Consider the following 19,780-nt stretch of genomic DNA (forward strand, 5'->3'; position numbering starts at 1 on the left):
GATTTCAGCTTTATACTTGCAGCGTTCAAGCTTCTGTTCCACTGAATTCAATTCTTTTCACCACATTGGGTTTGCTTACCGTGTAACTGGTTCGAATTTGTTTAAAGTATGAAAATCGTGACAGTTTCACTCTTTCGCATCGTTGTTTTAACATTCCTGCTGCAGTTGACTGTAGTGCATTGTCTTCCTTTCGAGGATGACGATAAATCGGTAGGAAGTTTTATTGAAGTGAAAAATTTCTTAATCGAAACAATTTCCGTTACAGAACTTTGTTGTAAAACGCTCCAAAGATACGGACGCACTGTTCGATGAATGGTCCCAAGGCAACAGTGGTCCTCTGGGGGAGCTTTCGAAATCACTTTCAGCGTTCATGTTGGGATTTTTAACGGGTGGAGAATCCGACGATGGGGATGATTATGTTTCTACCGGCGGAAGTGATTGAGCGCGTTTGGGTTGGTCAAATAAACGTTTATTCTGATTGATTTTAGATTTATGGAATTGGTTGATCATGTTCTTAGCTTGTTAGAAATCTGATATTTCATTTCGTTTCTCTTCTGCAAAATGATTTCCTCTGCACGTTTCTGCAGAAATAAAAATAAATATTCAAAATTTAAAAGACATTTCATAACAAGGTGTGAAATAATTAGACTTACAATTTTAAACATAATTTCGTTCCTCTTCTTCGTGTGTTCCAGTTCCAGGCACTGCTTTTTCTGGTTCAGTATTTTAATTTTACTTTCCTCCAAAGAAATCAGAGTGTCATATTTGGCCTGCAATATTCTTGTTAGAAGTTTTACTACAAATATCGCACTACTCAAAACTTGCCTTTTGCGAAAGATCTTCACTTGAATCGTCCAGTAAAGATTGGTTCAAACCTGCCTTCCTTTCTTTAAACACTTTGATTTTAGATTGATGACCCAAGACTTCTTTATCAAGTTTTGCCTATAACGAAACGTCAATTTACTTCCAATTTACATTGCTTAAGTCAAAAAATGCACTCAACTCACAGTTCTCGTTTTGAAAACTCGCTGCTCATGGGCAAGTTCTCGTTCTAAATTTTGCTTGAAAAGCTCGTCCCATTCAACCATCACGAAAGATTAAGAATCCCAGATTTCGCACAAAAATTTGACCGCAAGGTACGACCGCCGTTCACCGACTAACAATCGATCGCCGAAAGTGGTCTTAAATTTGAACCATTAAATCTCAATTGTGGCTCGATGGCCCAGCTAGATTGAGATGTCGCGTGCTGGCCAGTCAAAATTTAATAGCATTTATGCAAAATTTGCTGAGATCATTTCCCCCCTCTCTATAATTGATTGAATTAAATTTTGAGCATAGTGTTATGTGCATTGATATATTGCGTTGTTTTTGGTCTTAACGAATAATCAAAATTGGAACGGTTAAAACATTGCGTCCACAATTTTTGTTTTCTCCATCAATAACACGCTTTATTGCTTAAAAGAATGTCCTGCTGTGTTTACCTACACCCACAGAATACGTCTGAGAGGAAAATACTCTCGATCTTGTTAGAGAGGATTATGGTAAGGCCGAGAGGATAAGTTTAACTGGGCGCTCGATAACTGAGCCGCAGCCCAGTTAAAAATCAGACAAACGTCAAAAAACCAAAATAAACCGAAATGACCGAGGGGCTAATGGATGCAAAAGCATTTTCAATAAGGCCGATGCAAATATTTAAAAAAGTTTTTGTCTCTCGGCCCTGGCCGAGGTCAAGGGGGGGACAAAAAAATAAAAAAAATATAAAAATTTAAATAACAAGCCATAATCTTCACATTTAAATGAAAAAAGTGTTTTAAAATGCATTTTACACTAGTTCAGTTGTTTTGCAATCATTAGTTTTCATAAAATCTAAGATCTGACAAAAACAAAAATTGTATCGAAAAAAAAGATTTTGCATCGAAAATTTTCAAAAAATCTTAAGATTTTTTAATAAACCCAAACATGCTAAAAATGATTCTAAACGTAGGAGAATGTATTTTAATTTGATTTCAGCTGGTTGCTCTTGAATTTTCATTGAAATTTTGAAGTTTATTGTAAAAATATTTTTTTTGCCCCCTGATTTTTCGGGCCAATTTTGAAGGAAGGGGGTGGGGGTGACAAAAACTTTTAAAAATATTTGTACCAACCTAATTAAAAAAAAAACTTTTTTCAAACTTTTATGCAATTTCAAGTCACAGTTAGAGAACTATGAAAAGTAAGCATTGTAAATAAATGTGAGTAAAATTTATTTTATATTTTATTTGCAAAATATTATGCATCGGTGGTTCCTCATTATTTTACGTTCAGCCCAGTTATATATAGCTATAGCGAGCAGCATTAGGTGAATGGGCTATGTTCTCAGCCCAGTTACCGAACAAGTACTGTATTATTTGTTTTTATTGTAAGATTCCATGCAAAGTTTTTTTTTTTAATTATTTTAACCCTCTACAACCTAACCCCGCCTTTATACGGGCTTCGATTTAAAAAATCGCCAAAAATCCATTTTTAAACCAATTTTTGATCTTTAAAAAGCATTGGATAGCAGAACTCTTGTTTTTTTTTTGAAAATTTATGGGTTGAAAGTTACTTGCTTTATGTGACTTTGCCAATGTTTAATAAAATTTCATTTTTTTAGGGGTCAACTTTGGCTGTGTTTTTACTAACATTTCCTATATTTTCTGTCAAAGAAGTATGCAGTAATTTTTTGTAGTTTCTCAGACTATGTCTCTACTCATTTTTTTACAATCTAAATGATGATGGTGCCATTCTATAATAGAAAATATGAAAAACAAGCAAAATATTGAAAAAGTGGCTGTAAAAACGTGAAAAAATTAGATAGGCAAAATGTAATTATATTAGGTGATAGAATAGGCCAAATACTACCAAAAACAAACATAAACTAAACAAGATAAATGCAAATTAAAATACTAAAAATAAAATAAGAAAAATTTAAAACAAGAGAAGTTTAGTTTTTCGTAGAACAAAAGTCGCTCAAAATTACCTTCTGAACACGGGAAAAATAAAAATTTTCGAAAATAAATTTGGACAGTACAGGGTTAAAATACTGATTTTTTGCTCTAAATTGATGATTTCAATTCTGAACAAGATAGGGATTTCAACACATACTTTATTCGACAGCAGACACCTCAATCTAACGCTCGATTATGAATGATTAAGGTTCAGCTTCTGAATGAAGACGGACTAGATTTGCTGGATTAGGAACATTAGCGTTCAGCATGCTTGTGAGTCCAAAATTCAGTCTGCCATCTGAGTGCGTCCAATTCGGTCAAATAGATAGTACGAAGTAAACGCACCTTTCAAGCAAGTGCCATGAGCCAGTCTGAAATAAGTGCTTGCGTTACGGAAAAGCAACGCTTGGAGAATAATCTTTACAATGTTCAGAGAAATTTCGATGCTCAAGTTGTATGGTTTTGGGGTAGAATCAGGTAAAATTTAAAAATATTCTCAAAGTTTATTTTTTTAGAGACAAATTGATAACGACATATCTAGACAAAATTCGCAAATTAATTCAACCAAATACGAGAAGCAAAGCTTGGAGAGAAGTTGTTGCAAAACATCAATTGAACGTGCGGTAAGTTTGATGATTTACTAAAATACACATTTAAAAGCAATTATCTATGTATTTTCCATAGTGGCAACTGGAAAGTAAAATTTTACAAGCGGAAAAAGATGTTAAAGCTCTAGAGCAAAGCAAGCAGCGTTTTCAACAGGACCACAATAGAGATATCGTCAACATTTCAATGCAAATAGTAAGTTTTGTTTTGAAATTAAATTCAATCTTTAAATTCATTTCGAATAAATAATTTTTTTTTCTGCCAGAGACAAGTTGAAACTAAAATATTGCAACTGAAGCGTGAATTCGGAGCTCAAGGCAAAGAATCTACAGGGAAAACACACCCTTGGGTGCAACCGTGGAAGGATTCGTGGATGAAGGAATCGTCCAGAAAGCGTTTCGAGTAAGCTTATGAGAATTTCCACTACTTTTTTACCGAAATGTTGACAGAAACGCAAAAGTAAATACTCTCAGAAGCCAAAAAAGAAGAATAAAAAGTTGATTGATATCTGTTCTTTTCTCAACACACGACCAATTATATAATTTAAGCAGAAATATTCATGTCGTTTTAGGGGAAATCTACCCATTTTAATCCTAATAAGCGGTCGTGTTTGAATGATGCTGGATAATCTAGAGTCTCCCTTGAATTTTACTAAAACCAAGTACACCAACGAGTAGAGCAAGTTTTTGTGAACATTTCTGTTTATTTTCACTTTCACTAAAAGTTATTCTATTTCTTTACCAAGCATTTAACAAAAAAAAATTCCCAAGGGTATTCTAATCGAGGCGAATGCATTGGGCCACGCCCATTTTTCTAATATCGGCTTAGTTCTTTTTTCTTCCAACACTCTGTCGAGTGTTGCCATTTGCGCTGACAGTTCAAACGAACACTCACGAAAAGTGGCATTTATAGGGAAAGTTTCCTGGCATCGCTGGCTGTGCTGCTGGTGGTGTTGACGGCCACCCTTTGTTCTTTTTTGTCTTCGTCTCTCGCTCGGTTTTCTTCAGCCTTCGATTGGAATGCAAAGTGAAAATTGAAACGTCAAACGACTTGGCGCGTTTGTTTTTTTTTGATGGCGCTTGCTAATTTATTACATTTTTCGGGATTATTCTTCAAGTGAGTGCCTTACTAATGATCAAAAGAACATGTTGCCGGTAGTTGGAAGCAATTTCATATCTTAAGCGCCGTGAAAAAGTAAGCGAAAGTGAAAAGTTAATTTTGGCGATATTCATTAAGCGTTTGAGGGATTCTCGTGTGTGTCACTGTGTGTGCCAACAAAATGATGAGAAGTGGTCTCGCAAAATACAAATTATGATCAAAAGTGCATTAAATGTGATCTTTTTGGCCAGTAAGTGGCATACATTTGCGTGCTTACTCGAGGCGGTGCTGTTGCTGGTAAGTTTATAGCCCAAATAGTATTTTTGGAGCTTTAATCGAGCATCAAACTCTCCATATGACGAAGATAGGTGTTTGATTGGAAAGGGTAGATTTCCCCTATTTTATTTTGTTTTGACACTTTTGAATCTGTTCCTGTTTAAGCAAGCAATGCTAAAATATATAAAGAAGTGCATGAATTAAATTTAAGCAATTCAATTTTTCATTTTTTTTTCTTTTTTTTGTGAATAAATTGCCTACTTATAATCATCAACAATATCAGTGCCAAAAAGCAATAATTTAGCAAGAATTTTTTTTTGCAATTCCGTCGTGAAACTACTTACTTTTCCTGTCATTCTTGAACGAAATAGGCAACTTTTCTGTACCAAAAATAACAGAATCGAATAGCAACACTTTTCAAAATAAATGCTGAAAAGTTGAAAAGTTGATTTCAACGATTTATTAAAATACATGAAAATTTTAATTGAAATTTCACTCGATTGGTGTTTTTCGGAATTGCAAAAAATGTTGTTTGGAACTCGTTGCAGAACTTGATTTATTTCAGCACTCGTCGTATTTATGCAACTCAGTGAACCTCGTTAGATATTTATCTACGACTCGTGCTGAAAAAATCCTCTTTTAGCAACTTGTTGCATTAACTACTATTTTGCTACGCTTCTTGATTTATTTATCGTTTATAATTTGCATTGGTCTAAATTCAAAAACTATCTCTTTTTCCAAAAGACCTCCAAAAAGCAAAAATTGGAAATTTGGTTTTTTTAGACCTTTTGAAAAAAAAAACTCCAGAAATAAAACATCTTTTAAAGAAATCATTCCTGAGGCCCACCCTACTCTTTGGTGAAAAGCTTTCCGCTTTTAAAAAGCACTCTCCCAAAATTTTCCCAAACGCCAAACGCACGTGTTTTCAGTTTGCTCTCACCCTCTCTCGTACTTTCTCCCACCGGCACGACAATCCTCTCTGTTTACCGCGCGTGTACTGGGAGCAAAACGTAAACAAACGGAGCTTTTCTCTCTCGCTTTGAATTTCAGGGTTTTCTCGCCGACGACTTGCGAGGATGGTCGGTTGTCACGATTTCACGAAATTTAGATTGACTTGGAAAAACTTTTTCAAAAAGTTAAGAAAGTTGCTAAAAATTGAATATTTAGCTAATGAAATAAATATTCCAGAAAGTGAACAATTATTGTATTCGATTTGTTTAGTATTTGTTTAGGTATATTTTTAGCAATATTCCTAATTAAATTAGGTAATTACATTTCAAAGTTTTTGTCTCTTTCTTCTCAAAGAATTCATATATATTATTGTAAAATTATCTCATCTTTGCATTTATTTTTAGACTAAAATCAGATGAATATTGTCTTTTATCATTTTTTTTAAATTAAAACTAGAATACAAAAATAAAAAAAAATTATATAAACCTGAAAGTTGCAAATTTCACAATATCTCAGCCGTGACTTTCATCGTCCGAACTTGCCCCTGGCAACCCGACGGCTTGTAAACTCGACTTCGGCTGTCTGATGATGGTCGCCGCGCGGTCGTCGTCGCCGTCTTCGATGGTTTCGTTCAGTTCTCTGTTGGACTTCGTGGCGATCGGTTGAGGTTGTGCGATATTTGCTTCGGAAAGGCAAAATTTTGTTGGGAGAAGAGTGCATTGGTCAAAAAAGTTTGGGTGATAATTGGTCTTGGTTGATTTTTGTGCTTATCGCATGAATAAGTTTGATCCTGGAGAAAAAGTTGGTAAAAAGAAAAATATTTTAAAAAGTTGAAAAACAAAAGTGTCCTAAACAAGTGTCAAGGAAATAACATAAAACGAAACCAAAAGAAGAAGAGTGAGTTTGTGTATCGTTTATTTTCGGTGGTGGCGCGGGTCGAAAATCGGAAGTGTACAAACAAAATAGTGCAAAAAAAAGATCACAAAATCGGTAGGAAATAAAAAAATAAAACCAGCGGCAGTGGCAGCAGAGAAGACCGTGACGGGAAAAATCGAATTTTGGATGAAAATAAAACAACACATGTATAAAAACCGTTGAAAAGTGGAAAATAAGAAGGAGCGGAGTTGCCAAGCCAAGTGGAACGCGCCAAAGAATCATCGAAAACGATCGTGTGTTTATGAGGAGGGGTTTGTGTGCAATTATCAAAGGTGATTATAAAGTTCTGCTTTGGTGAGCGGTTTGTTTGATTTTTGTTCGGGCAATTTTTGATCGAGTTTTTGGAAGTGATTTGGGTGGTCTCGAAAATTGAATTCAACCATGAAATTTCTAAGCTGGCAAAAACTTTTAGCAGATTCCTTTTAAAATTATTAATTATTTTCCGAAATTTAGTCTTCCCGTTTCCGCTTGTTGCGAAAGCGATGATTTTTAAGTTATCAAAACAGGGATGTTTCCAATGTTAGCAAATTATTAAAAAGTGTATATTTGAACTATAAATATTTTCCACACAAAGTAAACTCTAGACATTTTTTGATTAGGCTCTATAAACACATGAAATACAGTTGGTATGGATCTCCGAATAATCGAATTATGACCATTTTTTCATTTTTATTTAATTGCTTTAAACAGCAAATTTGAGTTCTCAAGCCAAATTTAGTAGAATTTGAATATTTGAATGCATTTAAATTGATTTTTTTTTTAAATTTGTTATCATCGTCATTTTGGCCGCTACCTTAGATTTAAAAATGATAAATCATTTTAGAGCAGTTTATGGGTCACACTTAAGCACGACCATCACAAATTAAACAACGAAAAAACATTTTTTTCGTGATTCGATTATCTGAAGTCAATTTTTTCGAGGCCTACGGATAATCGAATCTGGAATGTATTTATTTTTTGCATTATGTCGGGTCATGATTTTTTATTTATCCACGTGGTTAATGTGTATCTAGCCTTACACTTCAAAAAAATAATGATTTTGATGTTTTAAAGTGAAAATTTATCTTAGTTTTTTAGAGCTAAATCTTTTTTTTTACATAAGAGATAAACGCATTTTTATGCGCAATTTTAAATTTGTTGTACTGTGTTCATTTTTTAATAGAAATTTATGAACATTCTCAAAACCTAGCGTCATTATAGAACTCATAATGATCCGGGTAAAAAAAATCTTCGAAAACTTTCGGAGATTGAAAATGAATAAAAATTGAATTGCCGAAAGCGGAGTCGAGTTTTCAAAAATACATTGGCTCAGTTAAAAAAAAACTACCAGTTACGAGAGTATTTCATAATTTTATTGATTAAAATTTGGTCATTTTGATGATTTTTTTTTTTATAAAAAAATAGGAATGAATACAAATTATAAAAGCCTTGTAATGTTTGTATTTTTGTTTTACTAATCATAAATTTTTCTAAAATAACAAACAGATTTAAAGATTTTGTTTCCTCATTCAAAATTATCTCAAATTTCAGAAGGCAAGACAATGCTTTTCATTCTAGTTTGATTCATCAATAATCATGAAAAATCGAATGTAAACTTTTTAAAATATGATTGAAAACGATTATTTCTAGATTTTTTTAGAGGTCTCATAAGCTATTGTCTTTTATATTTATGTTTATGTTTATAGGACCTATTAAAAAATGTAGATTTTTAATTTTTCAGTCCAGAAAAGTATAATTTCGGATAAAAAAAATCAAATAGACTGAAACTTTTCATTTATGTGAAAGGAAAATTTATGTATTTCTCGCTTATTTTGAGGAAATGAAAGTGTAAAATTTGAATTTTAACCAAATATAAATCTTGTATGTGTCATGTTTGTAAATATGCTTTTTTTATATTTTCATTAATTTAGGGCATGGTTTTGCCTTCTTCACTGAGGTAAGGCTATAATCCTGCTCTAAAAATGAAATTTGTATAAAAACGTCGTAGACCACCCTTCATGTATATATATCGACTCAGAATCGAAAACTGAACAAATGTCTGTGTGTATGTGTGTGTGTATGTGTGTGTGTATGTATGTATGTGACCAACAAACTAGCTCATGTTTCTCGGAACTGGCTGAACCGATTTGACCCGAACCTGTTGCATTCGACTTGGTTTAGGTTCCCATAGATCGAGTTTTATACAGATTGATGTTTCGATAAGTAGTTCAAAAATTATGTATAAAAATGTGTTTTTACATATATCCGGATCTCACTTAAATGTATGTAAACTATGCCCGGGTCCATCATCCGATTATCGTTGTTTAGATTATCAAAAGACCTTTCCAATGAGTCCAAAACATTGAAGATCTGGCAACCCTGTCTCGAGATATGGCCACTTAAGTGACATTTATGTCCTTTTTTGAAGCCGGATCTCACTTAAGTGTATGTAAACTATGTCCGGATACACCATTCAACTCATCGTTGATTAGGTTATCAAAAGACCTTTCCAATGAGTCCAAAACATTGAAGATCTGGCAACCCTGTCTCGAGATATGGCCACTTAAGTGACATTTATGTCCTTTTTTGAAGCCGGATCTCACTTAAATGTATGTAAACTATGTCCGGATTCACTATCCGACCCATCGTTGGTTAGGTTATCAGAAGACCTTTCCAACGACTTCAAAACATGAAAGAGCTGGCAACCGTGTCTCGAGATATGTCCACTTAAGTGATATTGATGTACTTTTTGGATGCCGGATCTCACTTAAATGCATGTAAGCTAAGTCCGGATCTACCATCCGACCCATCGTTGGTTAGGTCATTGAAAAACCTTTCCAACGAGTTCAAAACATTGAAAATCTGGCAACCCTGTCTCGAGATATGCTCACTTAAGTGATATTGATATACTTTTTGGAAGCCGGATCTCATTTAAATTTATGTAAACTATGTCCGGATCTACCATCCGACCCATCGTTGGTTAGGTTATCAAAAGACCTTTCCAACGAGTCCAAAACATTGATGATCTGGCAACCCTGTCTCGAGGTATGGCCACTTAAATGATATTTATGTACTTTTTTATTGAAAGTATTTTTATTTGTTTTTTTAAATTTAATTTTGGCAGACATTGTGAATCCTTATAAAAACAATGTCTCAAGCGATTTTTATAATAACCTTTAAATATATATTAATTAAAATAAAAAAATCGCCAAAATAAACAGAATATAAATCGACACAATCTTCATGCTCACATTAAAAAATGATGACACAATTAGCATAGCATAGCATTGGTGTCTACCCGTAGCTGCTACTTCGTTATTGACCAGGACCCCCAAACATTGCTCCGTGGACCACAGATGAAAAGTAGGAACCAATCATCACCCCTTCGCAATTTTCAAAGGTCCCTATCGTGCTGATCAATACCGACGCCGGCCACGACCAGTGGTAAGACACGGGGAAGTGGATGGGAATGTTAGCCGATACTTGAGTGATGGGACCGCCAAATCGACTGCGTCTCCGACAAAGTATCACATGAGTTTTGAGGGGTTAGTAAGATGGGTATGAGGTCAGGATTCACTGTGGTAGGTGATGCGACCATGAGCAATTTGTTTATCGGTTGAAATTTTAAAAATCTTAGGCAGCCGGCTGCGGAAAGATACCTATCTAGGGATTTAAATATAGTATTAATTCGACCGCGATTCTCCAGAAATTCTCCGTCGGCGTGCCTTCCGATCAACGGTGATGTAGGTAGGGCTTCATTCATTAAAATTATTTTATATCATAAGCCTTAAAACATATCCGTCGACGTGCCTTCCGATCCTCGATGATATGGAAAGGACTTAATCCAGCAATACGACTTGCTTGTCTCAAAAAACAAAAATCGGATCGTTTCTATCGAAAACTATATAAAGAGAACAAAAATAAAATTCATCGGCCAACGAACGCGCGAACAAAAAATAAATGAAAAAAGAAGAAGAAGAAATGCAATCACCCCATGCACTCGAACAGCGACACAAAAGAGACGGAAAATAGCACGAAAAAAACAGGACTGAGCGTCCACACAGGCACCGCACTACTGATGCCATTATTTAATTATAATGACCAATCACCCCATGCACTCGAACAGCGACACAAAAGAGACGGAAAATAACACGAAAAAACAGGACTGAGCGTCCACACAGGCACCGCACTACTGATGCCATTATTTAATTGTAATGACCAATCACCCCATGCACTCGAACAGCGACACAAAAGAGACGGAAAATAACACGAAAAAACAGGACTGAGCGTCCACACAGGCACCGCACTACTGATGCCATTATTTAATTATACTGACCAATCACCCCATGCACTCGAACAGCGACACAAAAGAGACGGAAAATAACACGAAAAACAGGACTGAGCGTCCACACAGGCACCGCACTACTGATGCCATTATTTAATTATACTGACCAATCACCCCATGCACTCGAACAGCGACACAAAAGAGACGGAAAATAACACGAAAAACAGGACTGAGCGTCCACACAGGCACCGCACTACTGATGCCATTATTTAATTATACTGACCAATCACCCCATGCACTCGAACAGCGACACAAAAGAGACGGAAAATAACACGAAAAACAGGACTGAGCGTCCACACAGGCACCGCACTACTGATGCCATTATTTAATTATACTGACCAATCACCCCATGCACTCGAACAGCGACACAAAAGAGACGGAAAATAACACGAAAAACAGGACTGAGCGTCCACACAGGCACCGCACTACTGATGCCATTATTTAATTATACTGACCAATCACCCCATGCACTCGAACAGCGACACAAAAGAGACGGAAAATAACACGAAAAAACAGGACTGAGCGTCCACACAGGCACCGCACTACTGATGCCATTATTTAATTATACTGACCAATCACCCCATGCACTCGAACAGCGACACAAAAGAGACGGAAAATAACACGAAAAACAGGACTGAGCGTCCACACAGGCACCGCACTACTGATGCCATTATTTAATTATACTGACCAATCACCCCATGCACTCGAACAGCGACACAAAAGAGACGGAAAATAACACGAAAAAACAGGACTGAGCGTCCACACAGGCACCGCACTACTGATGCCATTATTTAATTATACTGACCAATCACCCCATGCACTCGAACAGCGACACAAAAGAGACGGAAAATAACACGAAAAAACAGGACTGAGCGTCCACACAGGCACCGCACTACTGATGCCATTATTTAATTATACTGACCAATCACCCCATGCACTCGAACAGCGACACAAAAGAGACGGAAAATAACACGAAAAACAGGACTGAGCGTCCACACAGGCACCGCACTACTGATGCCATTATTTAATTATACTGACCAATCACCCCATGCACTCGAACAGCGACACAAAAGAGACGGAAAATAACACGAAAAACAGGACTGAGCGTCCACACAGGCACCGCACTACTGATGCCATTATTTAATTATACTGACCAATCACCCCATGCACTCGAACAGCGACACAAAAGAGACGGAAAATAACACGAAAAAACAGGACTGAGCGTCCACACAGGCACCGCACTACTGATCTTAAAAAATGATGACACAATTTCCACAAAACTGCCATTGTGGCGTGTCGTCAGTTTGTCAGTCAAATCCATTCACCGCAACAGTTGTCGGTCGTACGTTATAAAAAAAACCAGTCATCACAAATTTCGGGCCTGGCATCACCGCTCGCAGGAGATTTGAACTTTTTTTTCCTACTTACTTTTCAGTGTGGAAAATCCCCTGAAGCAACAAGTGGGTGTTGTGAGGGCCCAAAGTTTCACACAAGTTTAAATTTCGAATAGCTGCTGTGTAGGTCAAAGTTTTCCATCATTCTGTTTGGACGCGTAAAGGCAGCGTTTTTTATATCTCCCTGAAAATATAAGCCACCCTTGCCCTTCTGGTCTTGGAAGAAAATAAAACATAATGTTGACCTAGTGCGAAATTGGTGTAATTTGACAGTTGATAAAAATCATAATTTTTTTATTTGAACTTGAATGTCATTAAAAATTACAATTGGAATAAATAGATGAATTATTTTTTTTCAAAATCATAAAATGATAAAAGTTTAAAAATTAAAAAAATCACAAACTAATTTCATTTAAAATGTTGCCTTACTCCCATTCCTCTTTGAGATGAATCGGTCCCAAGTGCCGGGATCTTTCACGATGATGATTTTCAGCGGATTTTCACAGTCCATCGGATGTTCTCATCATCACCCCCAAGTGCCCGTCGTAAATTGACTTGCCGGTCGAGTCGTTCCAGCTGAGTTTGCGATGCTGCCTCTTATAGCTAGTAGAATCGGGAAATTCAAGTGGCTTTTCCTGAATTCAACGTTGGGGAAACTGTTTTTTTTTTGTTTTGGTAATGAAACTACTGGTTTTAAGTCAAGTACACTTATCATCATATGACCTTTAGGTCATTAACCCCTTCCCGTCTAGAGCAAAATCCAATGTTGCTTGGATTGGCATGCCTAACCACTTTCCAGAAGAGCTTGCTGAGACCACGTGAATATTTAAAGTTTAAAATATTGATTTTTGGGTCATATGACCTAACATCGATTTTTATAAATCTGTCAAAGTTTCACAAAGACAAGCACCTAAAAAAGAATTAGACGTTCACAACTCTTTATTTTTGTTTTGAAAAATCGCTAACCAACTTCTGAAATTCAACAGAACTGTACAAAATCAATATTAGAAATTGTGAGAATAAGATATTTTTGAAAATTTTCAATGTTCATGTTATTTCAAGTGGCAGGCTCTGAAACTCAATATAAAAAATGACCCTTATTTCAAAACGGGTGCAGCTCAAAATGTTGAGCCATTGGGGCAAATCAGGGGTGGTCAAGAGGGGTTTAAGTCCTCTTAGGAGAATTAATTTACGATTTCGCAAATCGGCTTTTCATTGTATTGTTCATAGAATAAAGATATGCAAAAAATCGAAAAATTGGTCTTTTTTGGATAAAAAATTAAATTAGGAATCGAAATATACATTTGTGAATATTTGATAAAATGCACTGTTTTTTAGCTAAAGTCATTGTTAGATAAAAAAAAGACTAAATTTCATGCCAAACTAAAAAAAGAATTATTCAAAAATCTGGCAGACAAAAATCTAACAAAAATGAATAAGGAATGGTAGGGATGATACGAATTAATTTAAAAAATGTTGAATTCATACGGTTTAATTGATTTTTGGGTCTCAAGAAGATTGAAAATAAATTTATGTTAAATTTATATTAAATTAAATATTCACTGAATTTTGCGATTTTTCATTTAACTCGTTCATTTTAATTAAAAAGTTGATCGAAATTTGCAAAACTGAAAAATCTGTCAAAATCTGGCACAGAGGATGGTAATTCTTTAATCTGTCTGACACCTGAAAGATCTGGCATTTCCAGACTTATCTGACAAACCTGGCAACCATGGTCACAAGTTTGCAAAATAATAACGAATTTATGAAAACTTTTCGGATCTTTTCGGATCTGTGATCCCAATATTCAAAACATGTAATAAGATTTAAGAGGCTTCATTTGATAGAAAATGCTGATATAATCGTTATGCAATGTCAAATTTTTAGCTGCAGTTTTTGTTCCTCTGATTTTTGAGGAAATTGGTCTAATGCGTTAAGTAAAAATATGGCATTTTTTCGTGTAGGGGAGAGTAAGAAGGTCACTCCACTGTTTTACTAAGTATACTAATGAATATTACTAAAATGTTTAGCAATACTGTTCCTCGTGCCAAATAATGCATATGGAGTCACCTTTGCCAAACATATTGTTTGAAATAGTATATAAAAAGCCCAAAATAAACAAATAATTTTTGAACTTGAAACTGGATGTTGTTTTCGTGAATTACAACATAGGCATTTTTGTTAGATATATTTTCATGTTAAATTGAAGTTTTCCCTAGATTATGTCCCTCGGAAGAGTTTAAAAAATGCGATGAGCTATTTGCAATAAATGTATTAAAAAATGAGTTTTTTGGGGGCAAGACGGCCACCTCCTCCGGGGGTAATTTGTAAATTTTATTTGATGTAGGTTATATTTTTGAAGGTTTTTTTTTACTATTAAGACATATTTGTAGATAAGGAAAAACATTTTCATTAAAACTATCCGTTTTTAATCAAAATGCTGTTAACTTCGTTCCTTGCTATGATATAGAAAAATTCATTGAATAGTATGAAAACCTATCAAATTTTTCATAAAAATAGCTAATTTATTATTGTTGACATAATTTTGATTTACTTATTCTAATCGAAATACACAAATTAATTAATTAAATTCACTGAGCCAAAATATGAAATTTTTTAAAAAGCATTTTTCTTCACATTTGAAACTTGATTTTTCAACCAAAATAGTAATGATGTTCAAAGAAGTCTGTTCAACCAACCATGTGGGTATTTGGGTGGTTTTAGCCTTACCCCGCGTGTTTCATATATATAAACGATTTTAATAATTTTTTAAAATATATTTCTCCTCCGTGTACGCACGAGTGCAAGCAGCAGTCAAGTGCTCAGTGCTCCATCGTTTTTTTCGAAAATTTTCGCCGTAATTTACCGTGATTAGCCGCGAGTTTGCTCCAACAGCATGCCAAGGGCCGGCCGTGGCCGTGGCAGTTCGAGTGCGGCCTCGAAAACCCGCGAAGTTCGTCTACCGGCCGTGTGCAAAAGGTAAACAAACCAACGCCGCGTCGACCGCCATCGCGCCGGGGAGTGTGAGCGCCAAAGGATTCGACCCCAAGTTACTACACGCTAATTACCGCGTCCAGGATCGCAGCCCTATTAGGCTCCGTTCAGCTACCTCCGGCAATCCGTCGACCGATGGCGCTTCAACATCCGCCAACATTCCCACCAGTAACAAGTTCGCGAGGCTGAGTGACGAGGAAAGCAGCTACAACAACACCGACGGTAGCACTACCGACGACGACGACGACGATGGTCGTGCACGGAAAAAGTGCCGACGCCAAAAAAGTAATTACTCCAAAGGAACGACGACCACCACCAATTTTTGTTTTGGACACGTTGGCGGACGATGTTGACGAGCAGCTGGAAGGCCTCGTGTACTGCCTCAAAATAGGTAAAGCGTCAGTGCAAGTGTTCACATTTGACCAAAAGAACTTCGACCTGGTTGTGGAGAAATTTAAGCGTAAAAACTTCAAATTCTACACATTTGACCCCGCGCAGAAGACCGCTGTAAAGATTGTCTTGCAGGGTACCAAGACCGCCCGACCTCCGTCCTCAAGGAGCACCTCTCGGGTGCCGGAATAACGCCGCGAGACATAAAGTCCTCTCGCGGAAGACAACAGTCACAGGTACACACATTGTACCTGTTGTACTTCGACCGCGGCACCGTCAAGATTCAAGACCTGCAGCGGACTAAGGCGTTGGACGGTTTTGGGTAAACTGGCGGTTTTACTCCAAAATCCGACGGACGCAGCGCAATGTCACCGTTGCCAGAAATTCGGCCACGGCTCGCGGAACTGCAACCTCCAGCCCCGCTGCGTGAAGTGCGGTGAGTCACACCTCTCGGAGGTGTGCGCACTGCCACGAAAGGCGGACTTGGGGAAAACGCAGAACAAACCAAGCCGCGCGTAAAGTGCGCGAACTGCGGCGGTAACCATACCGGTAATTACCGCGGATGCGTCGCGCGCAAGTCCTACCTCGAGGAGCAGGAAAAGAGGAAGAAGAAAGCAGCAGCGTCCCACCCTCCTCAACGAAGTACGAGTGCAGCCGTTCATGCAGCTGGCCAGCGTACGGTTCCAGCGGACAACCCAGCGATCCCTCCTGGCTGGGGGCGATCGTTTGCCAGCGTGGTCGCGGCCGGTAGCGGCAATGCGGCCCAGCAAGAAGTCACCGGGGAAGATCTCTTTACCCTGCCGGAGTTCTTTGCTCTCGCGGGGGAGATGATGACGCGGTTTCGGAGCTGCCGTAACAAGGCGGAGCAATTTCTAGCCCTCGGGGAATTAATGATTAAGCACATCTATAAAGGATAAAAACTGTGATCTAGTTTTAAGCTTTCTCTATTTCTATCCCCTTTTCCTAGCAAGTTTAGTAAGTTTTTTTAATTTTTCTTACTCTTGGTAACACCTTTATTTACAAGCAATAACTGTTCCAAAATGGATTATGATGTAACACACAGCTGAAAGGAACTCCAAAACTCTGTTTTGTACCAAAAAAGAACTTATTGTATCTTGATTATTCACCAATAAAACCGAATTTGAATTTGAATTTAAAATATATTTGAAAAGTATTAAAAAATGTTTTTAAGACCAACTAATTTATGTCATTTCTATAATGGACTATTAGTAGAACAATATGTACGTAATTTGAGATCAAAAAAATCTGTTGTGTAAATTTTATGAAACTTCTCCCTTAGGGTGGCTTTGGAGAAACCAAATCAAAATTTCATGCAAACAAAAAAAAATCAAATATTATTAGTGGATTTTCTTTTTGCGAATTTATAGGGAGCTGCTCTTAGATGACATTGGCCAAGAAACACGAAATTTGTGATTATCTAGTGAACTTTTTTGGAAACCGTCTCACTATGCATCAGTTGGAACCCTTTCAATGAGTCATTTACTTTGAAGATCTGGCAACACTGTTACTCGATTTTAAAAGATTAAAAATATGAAGACTTGACTGGAATGAACTTTGTGTTTTTGTGAGGACTATTTGATAAATAATAAATTTTAAGATCTGGCAACCCTGCCATTGGATATCGTCACTTAAGAAATATTATTTGATTTTATTAAGACTGAAAATTGAAAATGAAAATTACTTTCGGATCTGACTAACTGAACTTTGTTGGATAGGTATTCGAAATACCTTTTCAATCAGTCTTAAACATTGCTGATCTGGCAACCCTGTAATTAAATTTGAGAGCCTTATGAATTTTTGTGTTGGATGTTGCATTGTTGGTAATGTCGTCTAGACTTTATTAAATGTTAAAAAACGGTTCTACCAACCCTTACAAAATTGTAGAAAACGCACCTTTCTCAATCTTCATCATCATCGGCTGGCGGTGGTCTAGATCGCATCATCTGAGACGGTTTCGACCATGTGTGTGTGTGTGTTTGTTTGTGTGTGCGCTTGAAATGCGATCTATTCTTAGCTCGACACTGAATTGAATTAGATTGGATATGGGTACGAAAATAGAAAATAGTGAAATGGAAAATAGAAGTGTGAAGAAGAGAATCTTAAATCTTAAGGTGAGCAGCGGCGGCGGCTTTACACGTGCTGTCCGTGTAGTAGCAATAACTAAAATCACATGTTTGGGGGAGAGGGAATAGTGGGAGTTTGAATTATTATTTTTTATTTATTCTCCAACAGAAGGAAGCACCTTTAATTGCTTGTTCCGGTACCTTAATAAAAACGCACAGATGTTCACTCCACTTCCAAATTCTTGCAATTTGCCGTCATCTGCAAAATTGCGCTTTCGGGCGCATCCAATTAATTTCCAGTTCGGTTGGGCTACATTTTGCGTGTAAACCCGGCAAAAAACTTCGGAGTCGATTTGCCGAAGAAGCCAATTTAATTGCGGTGCAAGGTGAAATTTACTCCTTCTCAGAATTGATCCAGTGTGGGGGATGTGATAGCAATATTCGCATTGATTCGGCAGTTTACAAAACAATTCTCCGCGCATGAAAGCCGAAACGAAGCGATTGCAAACAACCCATTTAGCACCGCCCTGTTAAAGGTTGAACTTGCTCAAACTTTTTACACCGAGCATATTGTGTTGGTTGAATTCGTGACATCAATTTCTGGTGGGCACGGTCGTCCGACCTGACAATTGGCGGCTCAAATATTGTGACAAAAGTGGTGTGGCGTTTGCGTCATTATTACCAGCGCTGAGCGCCATCAGACGTAAACAAAAATCAGTCGATATCCATGAAATTGGTTGATGTTGACCCATGAGATGGCTACAATCCAGCTTTGAAAATAATCTTTTTATAAAAAGTTCGGAGATCGTCATACATAATCGAAAACTGAACAAATGACTGTGTTTGCGTGTGTTTGTATGTGTCCAAAATGCTTGACAAGCTTCTCAGCACTAACTGAAGTAATTAAACCCAGACCGATATCATTTTATTCACAACTCAACTTTTTTAAAGTTGATGTCAGAAAACGCCTCAGTTTTGTCAAGATATGATAAATTTGGGCTCCTAAACACGCTCCAATTGACATTAATTTCGATTAAAACTAAATCATTTTTTTAAAGGTCAGAAAGTTTAACAAAGGTTTCTTTTTTTAGTTTAAAAACGGATTATTACTGAAACAACAATTGAAAAGGGACAATTGACAAAAAGAACTGTTTTGTAAATTGGGTCCTTAAGCATTTTTTTCGATGGATCAACTATGGTCCCCTTGGAAAGAGCTGTCAAGTAGGACCTTTTTTTGTCAAAAGGACCACGAGGTTAATTTTTCAAAATTGATTTAAAAATCCATTTCAAACTCTTTGTGGTCGTACAAAGGGTCATTGTTTTCCGAAAAATAAGCTTTATCGATGTAACCAATAATATAAGCAATCTAAGCTTCATTTTAGGACCCAATTCAAAGACAACAACTAATTAACAAATCCCACAGTGTTGAAAGGTAGCTGGGAAGGCTGAACCAAAAGTAATTTTAAAAATAAGCGAAAAACAATTTTCTTTTTAGCATTATTTTTTTCGGTGTAGCCCTTATCCATACCGATGGCCGACATCTCAGAAAACGGCTCTTGAGGAAAATTTCTAATCTTGCTTTTTTTTTTATAAATTGCGAAAGGCAGCTTTCAGAACTTTTCAACTAAAACAAATAATATGTTCTATGAATTCTTTGATATTTAAGTTTTTTCTAGCACTAACACATTCTTCAAATGTTTCCGTTATGAATTCATTCAAGAAAATATTTTTTTTCTTTTTTCAGTATTTTCAAGATTTCGA

At 36.6% G+C, this 19,780-nt stretch overlaps 1 protein-coding gene across 2 annotated transcripts in view; it reads left to right on the top strand.

Annotated features, from left to right (window-relative positions):
* Positions 1-6,518: 6,518 nt before the first annotated feature.
* Positions 6,519-19,780, top strand: part of LOC6031680 (cAMP-dependent protein kinase catalytic subunit PRKX) — a 158,296-nt gene continuing 145,034 nt past the window's right edge. The window contains exon 1 of one of the 2 annotated variants that reach the window (XM_038253164.1): positions 6,519-7,127. The gene's annotated coding sequence lies outside the window, so the exon portion shown is untranslated. The remainder of the gene's footprint in view (positions 7,128-19,780) is intronic. The other variant, XM_038253162.1, reaches the window with a different exon arrangement.

The sequence above is a fragment of the Culex quinquefasciatus genome, chromosome 2, assembly GCF_015732765.1.
Source record: "Culex quinquefasciatus strain JHB chromosome 2, VPISU_Cqui_1.0_pri_paternal, whole genome shotgun sequence".
Lineage (NCBI taxonomy): Eukaryota > Metazoa > Arthropoda > Insecta > Diptera > Culicidae > Culex > Culex quinquefasciatus.